Here is a 14,080-nt window from a genome sequence, read left to right as displayed (position 1 = left end):
CATTAGACTTTGGATCAAGCCCAAAACCGACCTGTAGAACCCCCTGCACAACCAATGCACATACATATACAGTGCAGAGATTCCCTTAACCTTTCCTCAATGATTCATAAACATGGGCTTTTACTTTTTTTCTTATCCAATTATAAGGTGGATTATATCAGATCTAGATTTAAGTATGATTTTTCAGACTGGATATAGATCTCCATTTCGTAAATCTGATTGAATCTGGATTGTCAATTTGGTCATCAAAACTTCAATCAGATTTGTTGCCAGACGTAGGCAGTTGCAAAGACATAGATATAATAAAAACTAATGACTTGCCACATACAACCTAAAGACAAACTGCATGGAAGATACAAAAGAAAATTTGATTGATATTAATTCAAATCGCCGAAACAGCGACTTACGATAACAGTATCAATGAACAGTATGAGTAAGTTTGGTGTTTGTATAAATGTCAATATATAACATTCAGACATTTATACATGCACAAGTACAAGTACAAACACATGGAAAGATGTTAATGCCATCAATCAAGTCATAAAAGGTGCATACCTTCCTGTGTTCCAAATCCATCATTTCGCGTCATGAAATTGGACTTCATACCAACTTCAGAAAGATGCTCGCATTTAACGGCAGAAGTTCAGTAGCATGTAAAATAAATTTCAAATTGAGCCTTATCTCGCATCTAACAAAACAGCATTTCAGATTCCAACCAACCTGACAAGACCTTTGTCTACGAATCAACCTTAATGGTGATGTCAGAACAATAAATAGCAACAACACGGCAAAGATGGCCCTTTAGAGGACCAATTCGGATTCTCAGTGTTTGGCCAACAGAAAATGCTCCATCCCTATCCCCTTTGCGATGACTGTTGACTACATTCAAGAACTAAATTAATAGGGATACAAAATTACATCCCTTAGAATCAAACACCAGCAGAAACAATGTGCATTACACATCCATCTAAATATATACAATCACGTGTGTTCTCCTTTTCTTCCCATGGCTTCTTAAATAACTCAGGTGACTTGGGGGATCCAGTGGAATCTTCCAACCCCGGAGCACCGAATACATTGCCCTAAAGGAATAAAAGAGATAAGAAAGTGAGGAAGTATCCCAAACTCCAGTTCCCAAGGAGAAAATACTCGAGCTTCAATACATACAATGGTTTCATGGTGGACCCTTTTAGAATTACTGATATTCTCACACCTCTGAGACTTGGCACAGAAATAACCACTATTTTCCAGTTGGCTTTCATCATAGATAAAGGTTGTAGATTTGCAAATATGTTTTACAATCCCTTCCTTTCCCTGAAAAGCAAGAAAAATAACTATTAAGGTTTTATTCATCACTACCTTCTTTCATTTTACTAAGTTTTTTGCATTTAATAAAAGTCCTATAAAAAACAAAGTTAGTAATTATTAAAAAGAAGGAGATAAGATGGAGTAGAGACTCACTATAAATGGACCTTCCAAAACCCTGACAGTGTCATTTAGAGATATTGTTTTCATCTGCTGGTCCATAGTGGAAAACATTTTATCAGAGCTACTATTGTTTATCTCGTGGAGTTCAACATTCAACACTTCTGCTCCTTCCACTTCGTCATATTTTAGAATCTACAAACAATACAAATAAGAACAAGCAATGTGAAAAGAAAATTGAGAAAGAGTGAACAGAAACACCATATGCTACTACCTGGAAGCCATCACTCTCTACCCCTATGATAACACCAAAATCTTTTGGGCTGCAAAGCAAGAAACAACGTGATCTATAAAATTGAAAATAACACAATAATTGCAAAGACAACAAAAACAAGTGGCAATACTATCTTACCCAAAGAAGACAAGATCGTGCAATTGAAATTGATCCCCTTTTTTCGAACCTGATGTACCTTCTGAGCCTTTGGTTGCTCCATTACTACACTCAGACAAACGCTTTTTCCATTGCTCACCATAAAGGTGTGACAACCATTCTGCGTCATCAGATGTGTCTTTCTTGTAAGGTTTAAACTTCAGGAGCTCATCAGTTGATGGCACTACATCCACATAGCTTATTGACTCGATAGATACTTTCTTATACAGATAGCCATCTTTGAACTTTAAACCATCAATAGTCTGACAAATCTGCCCAGTTTGAACTAAGATATAAATTAATGCATCAAAGTTATGAACTTTACCTTTAGATAAGAAGAAAGCACAAGCTCTAAACCAGTAAATCACACCTTTTACCTATAATCATATAGATAAGAGAATAACACTTAAAGATAAAAGATAAAACAATTATAATTGGTGATTTGAAATGCGTTGGTGAAACTCTTAGCTTTCGGCCAATAGTATATTTACCTGGGCAGTAACTTAAAGAGTGAAGACCAATTGGTGGAAGTAGTAAAGATGGAGAACGACTCGCGGAAGTAATGGAGTAGTGAAGATGGAAATGAAACCCTAGCTCTTGGCTTTTCTACTTTTTCTTTTTTGTTGTTGTTTGAGAATTCGGATTTTGGGTCATTTCAATTTTTGCCAAAATAAAGGTGGGAAAAAATGAAACTGTCCGCTTGAATGAACTCATATTTTATGCTTTTTTTTATTACAAAATTGATTTTTAATTAATTTTTAACCACCACACAATCCAGCTGCCACAAAAGGCATACCTAAAGTCGCGACCCTAACTTAGTCGTTGCAAAAAGCTACACATCTAGCCGCGGCTAGCTCGAAGTTGTTGCTAGACACTCACTTTTTGCCACAAAAGGATACTGTCGAGGCAAAAAGGCATCTTTTGCCACCATTTTTAGTTCTCGTGGCAACAACCTGCATCTAGCCGCTACAACCATGGCCGCATCAAAAAAAGTCCGCCGCTAAAAGTCATTTTTTTGGTAGTGGTATGCCAACATCAAGAAAAACTATTTCACGAGGGCATCCCAAATCATAAGAACCAAATTGTTGATCTCTATGTGACAGTCGAACGAGAATCTGAGCAAGACCAGCTAAGATTTTAGTCGAGTTACGGTTATTGTTAAGTTATGTTCGATTTTTTTTTGTTAGTTAAATAGAATTAATCTATCTAATAAGATAGGGTTTTTTTCGCACTACAAGACAAAATAATACACAAAGGAAGGTCCAGATAATTTTGAGCAAGATCAAACAGCTGTTGAGTGCGGATCAATTATTTTGTTCAAAACTCATCGTCGAGCACTCGAACTCCCAACTCTCCTCACTATGTTCTTCATCTTCACTTTTCTTCTCATCCTTCACTAAAACACTAACCCCACTTTTTAATTTTCAAAAACGCACTTCCTCATCTACGCGTATCATTCGTTTCATCTCCATCTTTGCCGCCCACCACGACGACACATTCTCAGACAAATTTCTAGAAGATTTATTATGATATTTAATAACTGCCTCGGCTACTTTAAACAAGACTACGAGATTTCGGTCTTGCCAAATTCTTTAAGAGGTAATAATTTTATTTTAAGGTTTTGGATTGTTGAAATTTTGGTGATGGGTTTGTTTGTTTGTTTGTAGATTATATTGAGGTTGCCAGATTCATGTTAAACACCTTATATGATTAATTATGTTGTTGTTATTTTTTTAGGTATATTACAAGTTTATAACTGTTACCCCAAATCAATTTATATATAACATAATATAGGCCCCTGATTCGACTAAATATGACTCGACTGCATGCTGAATAAAATGCCATTTAGTTATGTTTTTCTGTTAACTTGAAAGTCCATTTACACAAGGTTTGGTAAGTAGTCTAGCCTACATTATACCATTATGCAGTTTAACTGCCATCAAAGTTTCGATTAATCTGTCAGAAAATTTTAAGCTATGTTCAGTGTATTTATGTCTTCCGAGTTACATTAGTGTGCAGAAACCTTCCTTATAATTGCTCAGCACTTCGTCCAAATCCTTCCTTATAATTGCTCAGCACAGGAACATATACTTTCCCATTACTTTCATACTAACCCTAATCACCTCCTTCATTCGATGAGCCAGTGACTGTTTCAGAAATATGTGAGCATATTTTCTACATTTAATCGACCCTTTTACAATATTCTTCAGTGATTAAAATGCATGTTTTTAATATTTATTCTCTTCTTTTTTCCAATGATTAAACTCCTGTAACTGTGGCGAGATTACATGCACATCTTCACTATCACTGTAACAGAAAGTCATTTCACTTCAAACACAGTCAGGGATAGAATGGAATATTAAAAACCCTATCTGAAGAATCGAAATGCAAAGATTAAACTTTTATCAATCCACTTTGAATGACAAGAATTTGTCAATAAAATTTACAAGTTTTAGAAAAATAAGATAACATGTTTTTCTCCATCTTCGCAGCCTGCATTTGTTACAATTATGGGTAATTATGTTGTTTTTATGTTAAGTTAAAAAATAATACAATATTCAGGCAACCTCATAGGTTTGAAATATTTTGGTGTTGCAGATAACCTTATTATAGGCAACATACCAAACATTTTGGGTAGACTCGGATATATAAACAGATTGACAGTACAAATATCATCTTCTATTGGGAAATTAATGTTACTAAATATATTATTTTTAGCTTTCAACAACATATATGGAATTATACATTCAAATATTGCAAAGTGCCAAAACTGGTTACATAGAATACAAATGAGTTTACCTGCTGAAGTCAGAGAATACAGGACTACCAATTTTGTAGTTGATGTTCGGGAGACTTGTATGCAGTAGATATCCCGAAATACTTGAGTATAATGAGCAATTTTACTCGAGAAAGGTTAGCTGCTAAATAGAGAATAAGACATCAATCAGGTGGTAAAAAAAATTATAATAACAGCAATAGGTAGGACTTAGAGATTACCATTTATATATAAAAAAACGTAGTGATTTTCAGCAAGATACTTGTAGTACTTCTTTGTATACCATGTTCCTTGTATGAACACCCGAGTGATCATTGAGAGAACCGTTTTTTACTAAAATCCTTGTTGTATGCCTTGATATAGACCTTAACAGCGCAACATATAGTTGTCCATGGTTGAAGACATGATCCGGCAAGTATACACCGACGCGAGGTAAGGTCTAGCCCTGTGATTTGTTTATAGTAAGTGCAAAACTTAGAAGTTTGACGCACCAATAAAAGTGCAGCGCAAAACTATTCAAATTTTAAAATCGTGCATTATGTCTACTGTAAGAAGAGTGGAGGTTTATGCTAAAACTTTCCGCAATGGCCTAATCGAAAATACATACATAATCACAATTATATAATTGATCTAAAAAAGCTTTAAAAATGACATTCTTAATACATTCTATTTTCACTATGGATTAAAAGGATGCATGGAAAGAGTTTTGAGGAAGATTTGATTGTATCGCTCTCCAAGTATGAAAGTTGGAGACTCGATAGAAATTAAATTGCGAGCTCGCAATATTAATTAGTGGACAATATGCAGAAATTGGTTTTATCCAATTCTCAAACAAAACAATTTTACAAAGCTGAAGCATCCATCAATCTGCTAGAGTGTCCTAAGGTCCCAGAGGTCAATATACTTCTCTGTAGCCCCTCTTTGAGAATTTCAATACTGAATGTTGAAATCTTAGTTGTAGCTTGTCTCTTCAAGTGAGTTAACAGGGACATCTTACCCTTAAGCGTTAAGACTTTAAGACAAAAAGGGTATGAAGCCAACCATAACCCACAAACTTCACATTGTAACAGGTATATATTGGGAAGGGGCTGCTACACAGTTCTAAAAATAAAGACTTCCAACAAACAACACGACTGGTAGTTTACTCTACCTAAGTTCAAGGCGGTAGCAAGAGAGTCACATTTAACACACAAGTCAATATTAAAATACGGGTTAGTCATTTTTTTTTTATTGCCTACCTAAGTCTTATGATGTTTTCATAATCAAGCATCGCATCCCCTCCTCGACTTGTGAATACATAGCATCAAATTTCCTCTAAGATTCTTGCATTAGAAATTCTTCGACGACAATAGAATGTAGGTGTTCCTAAAGATGACTGGCTCCTAAAGTGGGCATTACGCAAACAAACACCCAAAGTAAATCTCCTGATGATCATAGTTGGAGGGAAAAAAAATAACTGCAAAAATGAAAACCAATAGATTTCATAGCTTGACATAAACTTTTGGGTGGAATAATTATGCTTATATATCATCATGTCATATACACAATTCGGGCAGCAGTCGGATTTATAGTGATGAATTTGATTTAAAAGTTGTAATTATTTAAACCCTCAATCGCACAACCCTCAAGACTATATGGGAACCCAATCTTTAGTAGAGTTGAAAGTTCCGAAATCCCACAATGACTTTGAGATTATTAAAAAAATCTAGCCGCAGCTAACCATATTACTAATCATCATAACTATAAACTAATAGGCGGAGAAAGCATATAATTTACCATTGATGCACAGGGTCCAAATGAGTTAATTTGTTTATAATACTCTTTGATAGTAGCGAACTTATTTAATTTTATTATTATGTATATATAGTTATAGCTGTCAAGTAGGGTGCTTCGTGTGTAACCAACGAATGCCGTTTGTAAATAACTACGTAGACATAAACTTGAGCTAGCCAAACAAAAATACTATTGAAATATTAACTAAGTCCAATAACACTTATTATTCCCAAACTGAAACCTGCAAGTCAAAGTTAAACGACGTTGGATCTTTTTTGCATGATGGTAAATAAGCAAACCTGGTCATGCCCCAATCAACAAAAGAAACCAGAGGCACCCGTTATGTGTGATTGTATCGAGCAAAACTATAGTAGTATTTGTGTAAACTCCTATTGGTGTGTTGACAAAACGACATCATCTAGCTGGACATGTATTAAAATATGTTATGGCAATTAAACTCTAACCTTTGGTAGAACTAACTAAGAACGAACAACAGTAAAACATATGGAGCCCAATATGGCAAACAGACATTGTAATTTGTAGTTAATGTTATCTCAATTGAAACATATAACGGAAATCGGGTACATATAAGTCAACAATGAGCGTAACAACATTTGTCAACCATAGTGACATACACATTGGATACCATATAAAAAAAACATCAGATCGAAATCTGGTTATAAGGCCAAAGTCGAGCATGGTATTATCTTGGGTCCATACACCTAGTATAAATTGAGTCCTTAAACGGTGATCATGGGTGGTTAGAGGTGAAACACCATCATATTAATATTTGAACAAACGATGGTTTGATACTAATCAATAAAAAAAACATAATGAACAATCACAAAAAAAAAAAAAAAAAACCATGATAACACTGTAAAGTGGTACATTGAAAATTTACCTACAAACAAGAAATTATTGATGAAAGTTGCATCAAGAAATTTGAGCTGGAGCAGTCAGACGAAATCCACTACTATCATCCCTTTCTTTTTACACCTAAAAAAACCATAAAAAATAAATCGATATCAGTCTGAGGTACGCATGTAAACACCTTCGTACACATTACACACTAATTTCATCACATATTTTTATAGAAAATAAAATTATAAACACTGTTTCAATGTCACATATCTCACAGAAGTAACTACCATTAACATTTGAAAAGGTGTATATTAAAGCAGCCTATAATGCATCTTCAACAAATTATATTTGATGAATGAACAAAAATTTAGCATGCGAACAACAAAAATAGAAATGTAGAGCTATCATTTGAATGAACTGAGTAAATTTCGTGAACACTAGTACAAAAAAGGGTTTTTGTGACTATTGTAAAAGGTTATTTGTGACTGTTGTTTTCGAAACGGTCACAAATGGCATAAAATAGTTTTTGTAACTGTTTTAAAATATTTTTTGTGACGGTCATTTTTGAAACGGTCACAAATGTTTTTTTATAGAAAAAAAAGGTACATGTGTGGTGATATTAGTTTTTTTTTACTACGTTAGATATTTGACTCTCTAATTTGATGCAAAAGCGAACTCAAAGTTCTTTACTCACGATCTTCACGTTCGTAAAGTTGAAGTAAGGATCGAACTAACCTAAAAGTTAGGACAACTACAAATTGGTTGTTACTCTTAGGGAACTAGTGAGTAAGTTTATATTAAAACTAAGATTCTTACCTACACAAACATTAAATAAAAACATTAAGATTTGAAATATGCAACTAAAACAAAATACAATTTACTAAATAAAAGGTGGAGAGCTAATCCTCCTCATGTGAAAATAACATTTAGTTGTTGATTTGAAAAAGTTCATTTGATTCTTCCTAGACTCATAGACAAGCCCTAATGGAAGAAAACTTGATCCCAAACATATATGGCTCATTTCTAAACTCATACATGTTAGCAATTGGAATCAAGCAATGACTTATCTCTAAGCTCATTCTTTGATTCCTAACTAGACACTACACCAACTATCATTTTGGGATAGGATGTAGGTTTAGTTGTTCTTCCTAACAACCTACCAAACCAACAACAATTATTTTCCCTCACATGAGTTGGATTAACTCCCCAAAAGGGAAGTTAGCTCATGATCCTTGGGATAAAGGATTACAAACTAGAAGAACAAAAGAGAGAGAAAGAGGAAGAAGATAAACTAACTAAACTCACTTGCTTTTTATTTATTTTCTAGAAGAAAACCAAGGTTTTCTCCATTAAAACTATTACAAGTTTTTTCTTACAAAACTAAAAACTGAATAATAAGAATGACTAAGGAACTAAAATAATACAAGGTAAGGAAAAGAAGTCAAGGGAGTAAATGGAGTGTCCCCCCTTGTTTTGTTTTCTTCTTCATTTGAGAGACATCTCATTTCCTCCCATGTGAAACATCAAACCACATTTACTTCATTTTTATCCACCATATTAAAACAAAGTGACACCTTGCCTTTTTTTCACTATTAACACCTAATCTAATTAATTACATGCAAGGTGTCAACTTTGCACCAATAATTTGTCATTTTTGTCTTGACATGCTCCATGATTGATGACTCATCCAATCTTGTGGGCTTGTATAGTGGGTCCTATGTGCAGTCCAGTGGCGGTCCGGTCTTTGGGCAATTTTACAACTTCCCCTATCGTAGAGAGTTCATCGCCCGATTATCCGAAAGCGCAGCTCACTTGTCGCGATTCGTGAGTCCCGGTTCAAGAGGTAGGAGCTTCGAAGTTTGATGCTTCGTGCAGATTTGGAAGAATTCATATACATGTCGCTCCTGCGTTTTATTTATTGCGGTTTAAACCATATTTCCATGTTTATCGCGAATACCGCAAAAAGTATGAAAACATATTTATTTCATGATTATTAAACACATAGTTAACCAAATTTATATGTCTCAACGGGGTTCCATAATACACTTTTGGGTGCTTATTACACTACCCCCAAACAACACTTTGCTTGTCCTTAAGCAAAGAAGAGACATTAAAACAGATAAGTGGCCAAAAATGTGTAGTCCTAACTAATTCTCGTTTCGCAGAGTGCGATTGCATTGACCATATACAACAAGGCCTTAAACCACTAGGAATTCCCTAGTAGACGAGTTATAGCCTCGTGAGAGTTTTCCAGAGAAGATACTCACAAACTTCATTTATACTACAACGACTTCGATGATGTAAACTCATTTCCTAAATTAATCTCAGATATCCATACATCTCCTTAGCAGGGAACGAGGATTGATTTCTTTGAAACTCAAGTTAATATGTATTCAATAATTAAAACATCTACATATGATCATGCATGCAGTGAACTTTTCATTGAAATGTACTAGCAGGGTTGTTTCTGAATCCTTTGGAGAGTGTACCTAAATGGGTTCTCACAGGTATGTGTCAAAACACAATTTCACTCAAAAATTTTCCACTCAGGTTTTGTTAACTCCAAGATGCACGGTGGGCACACGTTTCCTCACATCTCAATGACGCGGTCGAGGAGCCGATGTCGATCAATCACGTCAACTACTTATTATCACACCACCCTACTCCTAATTGAGCTAGAGGTCTTTATTAGGTATTGTGGGGCTTAGGTGATAGTGTACAAGAAAATGGAAATGGATAATTAAAATTTATGAGTATGAGAGAATAGGGTCTTCATATATTTACACTAGAGAAATCTTTGTTTTCTTTCCTTCTTCTCACTGAGTTTTCCAACCTTGTTCTTAAGCCTCTAATGGGATTTTTTTTTTTTTTTTTTGGCTTAAGAACATGATTCTATTTTTCTTTCCTGAAGCAAATAACTGACTTTTATTTGGGACAAGTCTTTCTCTTTATTCTTTTCACATTTCATCATATTTCATACTCATCACTTAGGTAGGTTCTTTTATTTGGTTTAATAGATGGGTAAGGAATTTTTTTGGTGAAAGTGAAAGGTTTGATGAAAGGTTCAATGGAGTGACTAGCGGTAAAATTTGTAACAGGTAAGAATTTTTAGCTATGTCGATCCAAAGATGGCCTAAATTCTCTTTAGTAGGTTCGGTGGTGATCAAGTAAGTAGATGTGATTTTCTCTAATTGGGAAAACTACTCCTCCGTGGTCATCACACACAAATCACTCATGTCAAGGTTTTGGTTAGATTCTCACAGGATTTATAGTTTAAGTAACTAACCGTTGGTTCCAGAAACTTACTGCTATGTACAATCGATGATACTCAGTACATGAATGTTCATGAAAAGATGTATAAACTATTGCATACATATTATCTTAAGTTTCTTAAAAACAACTCCTAATTCGGATACTAATGTGAGATTTCTAGACAATTTTCATCATTGAAAAGGAAACAAGACTTTGTCACTAAGTACAATTATTAACATGAAAATAAAAACTATATATAGGTTACAATTTGATTAATATTTGCTGCAGGGTTAAAGCACCCCCAACAGAATGATGCTTAGTCCTCGAAGTATTAATAATTAAAGAGAGAAAGTACCTGAGAACCGTGAGCAAAATTAGGGCTAGATTGCTGGAACAGAAAGGTTGGAGAACATAATATATTATTCAGAAAAAACAAGAAAATGTTCAATAGCACACTAAACATAGCACACGAAATAAAAACAATAGCATACGAAACATGAAAAACAATAGCACACCAAACATAAGGTTTAGCTAGATATATGTACAATGGCAAACTCAAGTTTACCATCCAAATAGATGTGAAGTTCGGTGTCCTCTTGAGGAAATGCATTTCCTTAGCATCGCTACCAAAAGATAATAGTCCGCCAAATTTCTGCCCATTCTTCGCTTCCAGATTTCCTCAAATGTGTCTTCATATTTTCATCCTTCGGTAACAATGAACATGCCTCGTGTACCGAAATGACGCTTCCATTGCCGAAAACCTCAATGAACGAATGATTCTATTTGTTTGGGCACATAGCATCTACCTTGACCCACCATGAAAAGTAGCCGCAAACCGTAGGAAATGTGTCTTCATGATTCGCAAGCGGTGACCGTAAAAGTATATACCGATCCTAAAACTGCGAGCTCATTTCAGGTTGGAGATAACACAACCCTATGATGTTAAACAATGTATGACCTTGAGCTAGGGCAATCAATACAACGCAAGCGCCTCTCATTGGCGAGAAAAATGTCAATCTCCCATAATGTTCGAGTACAAATAACATCACAAATCCCCATGTTTATGGTCATGCTTTGCTAAGGAATGGTGACGCCACGCCATGCCACATGGCCATTTCCTTCTCGCTTTAATCTCAAGACCATCACCGTAAGTTTCACTAAAACGCTTGCCACCGAAAAGGCACGGTAAGAATTATGATAGATGTAATGCCATGATGCAACAGATCGATATGGAAGATCCAAAGTTAGTGCAAGTTGTTGTTCGAAAAAGATATGAGGTGTGTCACCAACTTGGATTGTGAACCCGCCTAAGTAGAAACCATGCGATGGTTGAATGCTTGTGTGTCTTCCATATTAGCATAAAGTATGCAGCCAAACTCGAGAATAAGTTTGGTCGTTGAAGAATTAGGGAAGACCATCCGATGTTTGTAATGTAGTCACGGAAGAGATGGCCATAGGTATTGGAATCCATCATAGATCGAAAGGATTGCTCGGGAATGAGTTTGGGAGGTACCATGTTTGATGAAGATGCAATTGATGAAGACGCCATAGTGGATGAAGTAAAGAAATAGGTAACGACAAAGGCAAACCGGATGGATAAATGAGTATGTAAGAGAATAGACCCTCCCCGTAAGTACATGTTAAATTATATTAGTCACAACGCAAAATGATGACAATCCTATTAAGCATTTCATACAAAAGAAGACACAAAAGTAAGACAAAATTCATAATACTGACGAAAAAATGTAATAACATATATGAGTATTTATTTATAGACTTAGTAATAGTAGAAAATTATGGATTGTTATGTTGATCTTGGAGACGATATCGCGGCACCGTGATCAAGTAGGTCTTCCATTTGTTGGCCGAAGTTGCATCTGAATGTCCCCTTTGGCCGGCGAGAGAGTACATTTGATTTTCCATTAGGAGAGCGTGATTTTGCAAAGATCGAGAATGATTTTCCAAGATCTCCTCCCCGCTCAACATCATGCATTGCTTGACGATCTTGGAAATCCCCGAAGAGTTGTGATGATGATATTCCGACGAGCATGTAGTTCCCTCAAACCATGATGAAGAAGTTTAATGCCTTCCATGGGATTAATAATGTTCAAGATGGCATTTTCATCAAATAAATGGTCAATTTGAGCTTGGGTCATTCTGCTCCTCTATCGAGTATCGAGTCCAAAACCAACGGAGTAATCTGTTTGGAGTACTTTTTGTTTGTGCTCTTTGAAGGGGTGTCTCGAGAAATTATCGATAACCCCAACACATCATAATCTAGCGTTACTAAAGTGGGTAGGGTGCTAACCTTCTTGTTTTCTTGGTGGTTACGCCCGGATGTGTTAGATTAGACAAAAGTCATCTCTTTGAGTCCGCAAAAAATCCAAAGTAGGTGAAGTTGAGGCTTTGTGACTTCGACATTGGTGTGATGTACCTACCACATTGTGTCCCAACCGATTGGAGCACAACACGCTGATTCTGTTTCAAAGAGCGTTGAAGAACAATGTGATGTGTATTTCCAACTTCGTCATGAGATAACGGTAGCTCGTAGTAAAGTTTTGGCGGAATCAAATGATGACTCTTGAAAAAGGGACCCCTGGGTATTCACTGGGATTTGAAGTATGTCGGAGATCATTTCCTTACTCAATTCCGAACATTGTCCATGGGCATTGAAGTAGAATTTTCCATTTTTAGATCCACTAAATTGGTAGAACATCAAAACCAATTCTCGGGAATAACCAGCTGCTGAATGATATAGAAGAGGCATCCATCCACGACGTATGATTTCGGTGTCAAAATAAGGAGAAAACCGGCCATCTTTGAAAGTTTTCAGGTAGTCTTTCTCTACCATTATTTTTCTTGGTTGATCCATTGGTAGTATTACTGAGGGAAGGATAGTGAAAATTGTTTGAATAAGAATGGCTGAAAAAGAAGAGATTTATAGCCAATCTATGAGTTTGTACCAATCTAGATTCCAAGTGTTGTTAATGACCCATGTGATTATGAACAGCATCATAGGGGATCCACAGTAAGTCTTGTCATGTCAGATATCCAAATACAATTAATGAGATGGTTCAATGTTAGAAAATACGGAGGAAAGTTTCACAGGGTAGTTAGACTTACACGTAATTTCAGAAATGATGATCATAACTCAGTAATAGAATATGGATAGAATAATCGAGCTGCATGTGTGACAAGTGTTATGCATACCTTGTAGCGTACACGATCTTCTCTGAACACCATATGTAACAATTAATTATTTTGGTGAGTTTTGGACGGCCTTTCTTTGTTATGGTTTGTTTATTTATTTACTTATTTATTTTATGATTATTATTTTATTTTATTTTTTTGTTTTTTTTTTTAGAGAGGAAAAGACAACTAATATACACAAATATTTAATACGGAACTTCTCCATTTAATACATAACCCGTACAAATGTGTGAGAATTATTTAACACGCCATACTAATATACAAAATGAAAATAAAAAAAAGAGATGGTTACATAGATCTAGATGTTCTGGATCATGTTATGCATGAGTGACAGGAGAATAATGATAAACACT

General features: G+C 35.3%; 1 long non-coding RNA gene across 1 annotated transcript; it reads right to left on the bottom strand.

The window, feature by feature from the left end:
- Positions 1–1,366: 1,366 nt before the first annotated feature.
- LOC147515204 (uncharacterized) lies at positions 1,367–2,512 on the bottom strand. The gene is made up of 5 exons (XR_015213395.1): positions 2,347–2,512; positions 2,181–2,232; positions 1,838–1,976; positions 1,700–1,748; positions 1,367–1,620 (listed from the first exon to the last, which is right to left on the bottom strand). It is a non-coding gene; the product is annotated as an uncharacterized LOC147515204 (long non-coding RNA).
- Positions 2,513–14,080: the final 11,568 nt, after the last annotated feature.

Source organism: Coptis chinensis, chromosome 2, assembly GCF_015680905.1.
Source record: "Coptis chinensis isolate HL-2020 chromosome 2, ASM1568090v1, whole genome shotgun sequence".
Classification (NCBI taxonomy): domain Eukaryota; kingdom Viridiplantae; phylum Streptophyta; class Magnoliopsida; order Ranunculales; family Ranunculaceae; genus Coptis; species Coptis chinensis.
This window is presented reverse-complemented; position numbering and strand designations above follow the sequence as displayed.